Source organism: Sciurus vulgaris, assembly GCF_902686455.1.
Source record: "Sciurus vulgaris genome assembly, chromosome: 8".
Taxonomy (NCBI): domain Eukaryota; kingdom Metazoa; phylum Chordata; class Mammalia; order Rodentia; family Sciuridae; genus Sciurus; species Sciurus vulgaris.
The window spans coordinates 123,296,751-123,307,263 of NC_136468.1; the positions used below are offsets into that span (position 1 = coordinate 123,296,751).

At 41.7% G+C, this 10,513-nt stretch overlaps 1 protein-coding gene across 1 annotated transcript in view; it reads left to right on the forward strand.

Moving 5' to 3' along the window:
- MAPK1 (mitogen-activated protein kinase 1) overlaps positions 1 to 6,304 on the forward strand; it is a 102,018-nt gene extending 95,714 nt beyond the window's left edge. The window contains exon 9 of the mRNA XM_079152141.1: positions 2,638 to 6,304. The gene's annotated coding sequence lies outside the window, so the exon portion shown is untranslated. The remainder of the gene's footprint in view (positions 1 to 2,637) is intronic.
- The last annotated feature ends 4,209 nt before the right edge of the window (positions 6,305 to 10,513 follow it).

Below are 10,513 nucleotides of genomic sequence, written 5' to 3' on the forward strand. Positions count from 1 at the left end.
TGCTGGTAGGGAAGGGACCACAGTAAACCAGGAATAGCAGAGCATGTGAGTACAGACTTGACCTAACTAGGAGGAGTCTTCAGAGAAAGGGCCAAGCCCTGGACATAGCCCTTGCCTTCTTAAGGAGGCTAAATTTCCCTCACAAGTAGTTTCCTATCCTGAAGTGTTGTCTCAGGAGACTGTGAGGGCAGCAAGGAAGTAAAAGGACCTTACAAGCTGGGACCGGTGGGATGGTTGGCCAGGCCACTGAAGAAAAGGGCTGTGTAGCATCACAGAGGGGAACCAGACAGAGGCCAGGGTGCTCCTAGGACTACGTGATGTGGCTGCTGACTGACTGCCCTCTGAAGTCAGCATTACAGACAGGGACCAAAATTCTCACTATGTGCACCCCAACTCTTAGTTCAGGTGTGCAAGCATATCACTTCTGTGTCACGCATTTGTTCCAGGCGCACAAGAGGCACACAGAAGTTCATTATGTACTTAAAGCCTGGCCTTTTCCATTGTTCTTTTAATGGCAATTTTCAGCTGCTCTTAAAAGTTCAAAAAATTTTAAAGTAAACACCCATATTCCCACCACCTAAATTCTACAATTTTTTTACTATGCTTGTTTTCCCCTTAACTCTCCATCTGTTCTTCCATCTACCCATCAATCCATTTTCTTCATACATTTTAAAGGAAGTTGCCAACATCTAGACTGACTTATAGTTTAGTCATCTAGAATATAAAAATGAATCCAAAGGAGGGTGGGACTGGGAAAATCTATTAACCTACTAGCCAGGTTCTTTTCATAAGTGTTTCATTTTGATGGTCACAGCAGCACTCTCTGAAGTCAGCATACACTGCAGGTCTATGATTGAGGAAACCAAAGATTAGAGTACCTAAGAGTTTTGCTCAAGATTGTACATCATTGCAAAACTAGGCAGGGGATCCAGGCATTGTATACTTAAGATGCCATTTTCTTGTGATCGATCCATGCTGCCTCCTTGTTCCCTAGAAACATCTCAGGACTTGTTCACAACACTAAAGAACATGTTCCTGAGTTTCTAGCCTTACAGACCTGAGATTAAAAGCTCCAAATCAGAGAGCCTGCCAAGTAGAAAGTGCTGTGAGACACAAGGAAGTTAGACAGAGGTGCTGATCACCTACTTTGTTGCAGCTGGAAAGAACTGAAAAACGTCCACACTAAGAATCTTTTTGACTAGGAAGTTCTCAAGGGACCCCTCTGCTTGCTGGGGCCAGGTATTCATAGTGACCTGAGAGATTTGGGGTTTTTTTGGTTTTTGGTTTTGGGTTTTTTCTTTTGTACCAGGTATTGAACTCAGGGGCACTTAACCACTGAACCACATCCCCAGCCCTTTTTGTATTTTATTTAGAGATGGGGTCTCAGTGAGTTGCTTGAGGCCTCATTAAGTTGCTGAGACGGACTTTGAACTCCCGTCTCAGCCTTCCAAGCCACTAGGATTACAGGCATGTGCCACCATGCCTGGCTGACCTGAGAGGTCTTAAAGGGTCTTGTATTTTGCTTGTGGTAATGTTTTGAGTTACCAGTCTCAAAGGTATATGTGACAAGCCTCATCCTCACTTACACCCATCTCCTCAGTCCCCTTCCACGAGACTGTGAAGGTCGAAGTAATCATATTTCCTCCTCTTCTGCCTGTTAATGATGTGAACTTTCTCAGAAGTGTCAATTACTAGGGACTGTTAACCTCATCGCCCTGTGGTTTCCTGGAAGGTGAAAGCATTTTAGGGCAGCTTTAACTTAGGCCAGCCAGTAAGTTTGGCTGCAGCTTATGATGTGTACCTCTAAACAGCAGGAGCCACTTCCCCCTCAGCCCATCTCCTTGTTCCTGGTTGAACCATGACACCCATCCTTCATGCCCTGTCTCCTAAATGGCAGGTGAAAACCAGAGTAGTGCTGAAGGTAGAAACTGGGCCTCACACAAGCTAGACAAGTGCCTCTGCCACCTAGCTATATCCCTAGCACTCTACTAGATATTCATGTTCCAGGCCTCTGGGAATCAGCCCCAGCTCACCTTTCCAGAATCCCACCCTACTGGTCCACCAGCACCAGGTTTGGCTTTCAGAGAAAACTTGAGCATTATTAACAACACAAACTCTGTTGTCTATGCAGTTGACTTTATCCTACTTGGTTATCCAGAAAGAGAAAGAGACTTGATAAGAATAGGAGGAGACAACTTTTTCTGCATAGAAATAGATGTAGTACTTTACAAAGACCCTTGAACTCTAATTTTGACTTTGGAATGGTGTATACCATTTGGTTAATGAAGGGCTTCCTGGGAACATTGAAGCCAACCTGACTGAATATCAGTGCCTATGCATCTTTTCTATGATTATTATGGAAATAGCTTCTGAGAACTGTCTGGGAAAAGTGCCCTTGAAATCTGGACAGAGCCTCAGCCCCTTCAAAACTGCCATGTGTTACACATGCCCAGGTGTGTGCAAGTGAAGTGACTTTTTTGTAGTAATTTTCCCCCTTTTGCTTTCTTTTACTTCTGTTTCATGATGCTGATGATGAGATTTTAATGTCACGGTTTTCACTTCTCCATTTTGTAATGCTGCTAATGTTGTTTTAACATGGTTCAGTCCTAACTCCCGGGTTTGTTTGTGTTTTTACAGGACAAGGGATCAGAGGACTGGATGTGCTCAGACATCGATGTTCTTCTTTCCAGTTCTTGACCCCTGGTCTTGTCTCCAGCCTGTCTTGGCTTATTCAGTTTGACTCCTTTGAGCCATTCAGAGGGGTGGTTTCTGGTAGTTGTGGCTTTTATGCTTTCAAAGAATTCCTTCAGTCCAGAGAATTCCTCCTGGCACCCCTGTGTGTGTCACCCACCAGTGACCGGCAGCAGTATGTACTTCCAGTGCACCTACTGCTTACTGTTGCTTTAGTCACTAATCGCTTTCTGGTTTGAAAGATGCAGTGGTTCCTTCCAGTCCTGAATCCCTCCTACATGATGCCCTGCTGACCCATGCCTCACCAGAGCGAGAGTCTTTCCACATTGGCTCTAGTCACTGGCATCTTTATGATAAGGAAGGCTACTACCTAGGGCACTTTAAGTCAGTGACAGCCCCAAATTTGCACTTCATCTGTTGACTATAACTGTTCCCCCAGAGCTTATAGAAATACCTTGGATGACACTGCAGCCTGCCACAAGTGCTTTTGTCGCAGGAATCCTTTGGGAGCACTTGTCAGTGTCTTTTTCTAATATCATGTTAGTTACTAACATATTTAAGGTATGTGCTATTTGCCCACCTTTTAGAAAATTCAGTCATTTTTCCGAATAGAAAGGAAGTACTGTACCCAGCAATGTCATTCTTCAGATTTACTGTGGTTACTTATACCAATTATAGAGGTATAACATTTGTCAAAATGTATTACATACATGCAGTACTTACTGTTTGCTAGACCTGCATAAAAAAATTTGAAGTGGCAGCTGTGCTCAGCATTTGTTTCTGGAGAAGTAGTGAGCAGGCCGATCCACATGTCCAGGGTGGAATTCCATGCACCTGGTGCACATATGCCCTGAGCTGTTTCACTAACCACATTCAATGTTGGAGGATTTAGCAGAGAGGAACACTGCAACTTTAAATGAAAAAGTGTACAATTCTTTTTCCTTCTACAGCATGTCAGCATCTCAAGTTCATTTTTCAACCTACAATATAACAATTTGTAATAAAGCCTTCATGAGCTCATGACATGAAGCACTGTTCTGTCGTCAAGTACTCTTAAATATTTCTAATACTGCTGAATTAAGACCATCAGAAAAAGCTAGCATTAAGTCATGTTCAGAGCTCTTCATATTTTCTTGATCTCTTTAAGTATTTGTTCTGCCACTGTGTACTGTGGAGTTGACTCGGTGTTCTGTCCCAGTGCGGTGCCTCCTGACTCCCCCACTGCTCTCTGTGGTGAGAAATTTGCCTTGTTCAATAATTACTGTACCCTCGCATGACTGTTACAGCTTTCTGTGCAGAGATGACTGTCCAAGTGCCACATGCCTATGATTGAAATGAAAAATCTATTGTTACCTCTGAGTTGTGTTCCACGGAAAATGCTATCCAGCAGATCATTTAGGGAAAATAACTCTATTTTTAGCTTTTCATTTCTTAGCTGTCCCTTTTTTTTTTTTTTTTTTCCTTGTTTGATTTTTGACAGCAATGGAGAATGGGTTATATAAAGACTGCCTGCTAATATGAACAGCAATGCACTTGTAATTCATGGAAATAAATGTACATCTTTATCTTCACATTCATGTTAAGATTCAGTGTTGATTTCCTCTGGATCAGTGTGTCTGAACAGACTGCCAGGTTCTGTTTGTGCTTCAAATAAAAATGCCCATGGGCTTCACTTCCCCACCCCAGGCATTGCCCCATACTTCAGTGTACATGAGGTGGCTTACAAAGGGCCTTTTTCCCTCTGTGCAGCTTATAATTCTGACATATTTCTTTGTTCAAATAATAAGTCTTAAATAGTCTGTGAAACCCTGATGACAAAAATCTAAATATCTCAGGTTGGAATCTCTGGTTCCTTCCAAAAAGGAACCTGCCTGTGTGCCCCAAAGCTGCTGCTAGCAGAGCCAAGTGCTGGGAAGGACTGCCCAGCACCACATGGTGCATGCCACCTGGCCCAGTGTGCTGACACACCTCATGTGGCTAAAGAAAGATGGCTGACTCATCCTCAGAAATAAGAATCATGTCTTGATTCTTGCCCTAAAAATACATACTTTTCACTTCCACCCTCTGAGCTGCCATGTCATGGTCTGTGCAGCATTGACAGGATACAGAGATTTGACTGTTATTTGATATATTGATAAATAAGTCAGTTTTCATTTTAAAAAGAGCATTGACAGTTTTATTATTCATTTCTTTATACTTTATAATGCAATGTTAATATTAGTTTAATTTGCAATCTTATTCTAGGTAGAAAAACTGTAGCCTCAGCTTCTAATATCTAGGGACTACAAGCTCTTTGCCATCCCCTTTGTTGGTACTGTAGAATCAGATTGGCATGAAACCACTCACTGCATTCTAGAATCACTGTAGCCACAGGTGATGTACTTTTCATTAATATCATGTGAAATGTAATTTAACAAGTCAGAGAATTGTCATAACCAAGGTACCTGTGAAACTACGAGTTATTATGTGTAACAGACACATCATTTTGGTTTTATATTTCTAAATATGTACAGGTTATGTCATCTCAATTCATATTGGTGATGCTGAATGCCTCCATTATTAGCATGCTTAGATAAGCTTTCTGATGGATGTCTTTTTTGGTGTCTAAAATGTAAGCAAAAAATCCCCATTGAAACATTCCAGGCCTTTTGTTTGGTACAAAACAGCCAGCCAACAAGCCTGTGGGATCGATGTGAGAACCTATCATGAAGACGCTACCCTGACAGTCTTTAGAACTTACAGAGAAACACAGACCACCCACCATGGAATCTGGGTAAACAAATATCATGTTCTGTATGCAGGTGTGGTATGTTCACACTCGTTTCTGCTGTTTTCAGGCAGAGGCAGTGGGTGTGGAGAAAACTGTTAGCTTTAGTAAGCTACACATGGCTCACCAGTAATTGTTTCTAAGGAATCATGAAGGTAAACCACCCACATGCTACATTAATATTCAGCCCATTCAGAGGAGACTCTTTGATCTTCATTTGCTTTTATGTTAATATAGTTTTTTAATTAACTTTTATATAGTATGGTAACCATATGTTAATACACACATACATATGCACACATGCTTTGGGTCCTTCCATAATACTTTTATATTTGTAAATCAATGTTTTGGAGCAATCCCAAGTTTAAGGGAAATATTTTTGTAAATGTGGTTTTGAAAATCTGAGCAATCCTTTTGCTTACACATTTTTAAAGCATTTGTGCTTTAAAATTGTTATGCTGGTATTTGAAACACGATACTCCTATAGTGCAGATGAGAATCATGTAAGAGTGGAGTAAGGATGTGATTTCTCTTACTGTCATCCAACTCGACATGATGGATCAGCAACAACTGGGAATCCAGAGTGAATTCTCTAGGGTTTTACCAGGTTTACCTTAAGCTTGTTGCCTTTTTGTGATGTTTATCCGTGTAGAGCACTCCAGAAAGTTCTGAAACTGCTTTGTATCTGCTTTGTACTGTTGGTGCCTTCTTGGTATTGTACCCCAAAACTCTGCATAGATTATTTAGTATAATGGTAAGTTTAAAAAAAAAAATGTTAAAGGAAGATTTTATTAAGAATCTGAATGTTTATTCATTATATTGCTACAACTTAACATTTATTTGTGGTATTTGTGATTTGGGTAATCTGTATAAAAATTGTAAGTAGAAAGGTTTATATTTCATCTTAATTCTTTTGATGTTGTAAACGTACTTTTTAAAAGATGGATTATTTGAATGTTTATGGCACCTGACTTGTAAAAAAAAACTACAAAAAAAAATCCTTAGAATCATTAAATTGTGTCCCTGTATTACCAAAATAACAGCACTGTGCATGTATAGTTCAATTGCAATTTTATATGTGAAATGATGAAATGGTCTAGGCCTTTATTACAGCATTTCCCAAATAAGCATGCCTTCCTCCTTTGACTTGGCTTATAGTAATTGATGATAGGATCATAAGGTCCTCTGGAGTCAAAATGGGTTTTTTGTTTTAGTCCCCTCCATTTCCCAGGTGGTTCTTCAGCCCTTGGGTATAGAGGGGGAGGAAGGTGTTATCCCCTCTTCCTATGCCTCCCACCCTTATCTTCAGCAATCCTGATGCTGGGGCAACTCTTTTTTCAGACCAAGAAGTCATAACTATATTAGTGAGTCTTAGACATTTTGATTCTTGTCAGTGTTAAGCATTATGCAGTGACAAGACAAGAGAAGTTTGTTGTTTATTTTGTACTGGGATTGAACCTGGAAGTGACTTGCCACTGAACTACATCCCCTTCCCTTTTTTATTTTTATTTTTTGAATTTTTTTTTTTTTTTAGTTATAAATGGATACACTACTTTTTTTTGTGCATTTATTTTTATGTGGTACTGAAGATTGAACCCAGTGCCTCACACATGCTAGGCAAGCACTCTACCACTGAACTACAGCCCCAGCCCCCTTTTTTTGAGACCGGATCTTGTTAGTTGCTGAGGGTGGCCTTGTGAACCTTCTGCCTCAGCCCACTGAGTGTCTGGGATTACACCACACCCAGCAAGAGGTTTTCTTTGTTTTGTTTTTTTCCCAGGCAATAGAACCCAGGGGTATTCTACCACTGACCTACCCTCCCAGGTATTTTTATTGTTTTAATTTGAAACAGGGTCTCACTAAGTTTCACTGGCAGCCCTTGAACATGTATGTGATCCTCCTGCATCAGCCCTCCCAAATTGCTGGGATTACAGGCATGTGCCACTGTGCCTTGGTGGGAACTGTTTTTGATGTAGTATTGTAGAAAAAACACAGGTTCCTAAAACCGGATTCACAACCTGCCCCTCTACTTTGGGCTGCTCATTCCACTTCTTTGTGCTGCAGTCTCTCCATGGTGTACTCTCAGCTATGAAGCAGAATCAAAATTGCCTTCATGTGGCAAAGATTATAAAAACATATTTCAAGTGATTAGCATGGTACCTCAAAGCAGGAATTCAGTAAATAGCAAGTCTTTCTTCTCTAAGTGCTTTTTAAAAATTTTTCATTAAATGTTACAAGGGAACACTAAAATGTCTACTTACTAAAGAAACTGCTTTCTGTAGATCTGAGAAAGGAAAAACTATCAGAAACTTTCTTCAGGGAAATACAGCCTAAACTGGAAGTTTTCAAGGGAGCATTTGAAACACTTGTGGGTACATCCCATTCACTTTTCCCTAGTTGTCCAAATCCTATGGAAAGCAGTCACAACCTGTTCAACACAGAAAACTAATAATAACAATTTTCCACACTTTACCAATAATGAGCTTCTTCCTTAGCAGTGGCATACCAGTTCTGGTTTACAGTAGCCCAGCTTCTGGACTGTTGCTTTATTCAGTCAGAACCAAGTAGAGAAAATAAAGCCAGGCACCAGGAGTCACAGCGATGGAAGCAAGGAGGAAACCACACTTCTGAGACCCCAGGTAGGGTCAGAAGGATCAGTGTTAGGTGGTATCCAAATAGGAGCTGTGAAGGGATGAGTTTTTATGAGGGGACAGTCACAGCTCTGAGTGAGTCTTAAGAGGCAGGGAAGTAGAGATGGAGTGCTCTGGCTGGGCCTGCAGGGGGAAGAGGAAGGTGGAGGAGGACACAGGCTGACTCTTTGAGTCTGGACAAGGATGACTAAAGACATTAATTTCATAGGCAGAAAGGAAGAAACAGAGGTCATGCCCCATTACATGTCTTTTAGGGTGAAGTGGGTGTCTGCTGAGGATGAAAACGCTCCTTAAGAAGTGAAAATGAGGGGTTGGGGTTATAGCTCAGTGGTAGAGCACTTGTCTTGCATGTGTGAGGCACTGGGTTCGAGCTTCGGCACCACTTAAAGGTATTGTGTCCATCTACAACTTTAAATTATATATATATATATATATATATATATTAAATAAAAAGCAGAAATAAGAACTGTTCGCCAGTGTGAGGAGCCTCGGTGATGATGCACTAGGACATTGTTCTTACATATTATTAACTGAACTGGGCAAAGCAGAGGATCAAGGGGATGAGATGGAGTGTGAGACTGAGGAGACAGGCCATAGGACCTGGGGGAAGGGGTTATAGTAGGCGGGTCCACTGCTCATGGTGAACAACCACTGCATACGCTGTGCAGACAAGATGGGAGACTGTGGTCAGACACCTACTTCATGTCCAGATTTATTTAAAGTGGAGTGACTCAAACAGGAGCCTGAACTGTATCTGTGGAAAGCAGAAATTTGTCACAGTAGGGCAATTCTTAGAACTGAGATCAGTGCATTGGATGTGTCACCCTTGTGGATAGTGATATTGAGATGGTAGCTAGGAGGGAGGGAAGAAAGCTACCCTGTTCAATTTCAGTTCCAGGTCATTCAGTGGAAGAAACCATCGGTCTCGCCTCGATTTACTAATATGCTCTCAGATCAATTCAGCATACACAGTACTGAGTTCCTGCCATAGAACAACAAAGCCAGTGGCTGGGCTGCACAAGGACTTCCTCCATCTTCAGAAAATCCCTGGAGTTGCAAGTCTGAGGAAAGGGGGAGAGCTTTTCATCCATATAAAGGGCAAAAAGACTTATGTCCAGTAACTGTGATATTTCTGTGGTGAGCCATAAAGTGAATTTAAAAGTTTAATGATTATAACAGAAATGTAGGAAGTAATTCATGTAGAAACAGCTTTCTCCCTTTCTGGGAAGATCAGACACTGGGTGGCTTTCACTCTTCACATGGGCTTTGAGAACCATTAAAATGGTGCAGGCAAACATGGAAAATAGGCAAGATCCTTCTTCCTTGAAATGAAAAACATCTTTAATCCCTGATGCTTGGGGAAATTCTTCCCTGTTTCCTTCTTTATCCTCATTCTGTTTCTTAATTTTCTCTTCTTTGTATAAAATGTTCACCCTCAGCTGATGGGACACATTTGAGAACTGTGGCCTGTGATGTGCTAGGCTGGGACCCAAGGATAAAGAAGCCCAGCAGTTTCAGCTTAATGATGTAGAATAATGCTGTAGACACACAAACTTGGGGAAAGAAGTGTCAATTAAAACACTAGGTAAGGGCCAGGCACAGTGGCACACACCAGTAGTTAGCACCTGAGGATAAGGCAAAACAATAGCTTTAAGCCCAGGAATTCAGGACCTGCCTGGACAACAGACCATATCTCAATTAAAATACTAGGTAAGGGAGACACATGATTGGGAGTTGGGAACGATTACTCTTTAATGACCAGAAGGAGCAGGAGAACCAATACCCGTCTTCTATAGTAAGACCAGAAGGTAATGAAATCAGTTGTCAGCTTTGTAAATGGTGGGAGGAAGCTGCCTGGTGGACCAAGGAGGGCACATCTGTGTCGTGGGAAACCTGGCAATGAAAGCCAAGCATATGAAGGAGCAGAGGGGGTGGAAGTTGTGCAACCTGGGGCACTTGAACCAAGGCCACAGCTTTCAAACCCAGTACAAGGCACTGGAGGAAGATATGCAGGTTGGCAATGTAGGCACACAGTCTGTCCACGCACACAGGATCCTTGTTCTGGTTGTTTTTCTTTTTTTTTTTTTTTTTTGGCGGTACTGGGGGGTCGAATTCAGGGCCTTGTGTTTGTGAGGCAAGAACTCTACCAGCTGAGCTATCTCCCCAGTCCATGGTTGTTTTTCTGTTTTTGTTTATTTCAGAGTGCTGGGGATTGAACCCAGGACCCTGCTAGGCAAGCCCTGCTACCGTGCTGTATCCTCCGCCCCCTTTAGGGCCACCTGAGGCCATTTTAGAGTCAGGTAGGGAGTCAGTGTCCACATTAAACATTCCTGTAAATATATACCCCCTAAGCCAAGAGATTTGTTTTATTCTCTTTCCAAAAGTGCCACTACTTCCTTTTAAA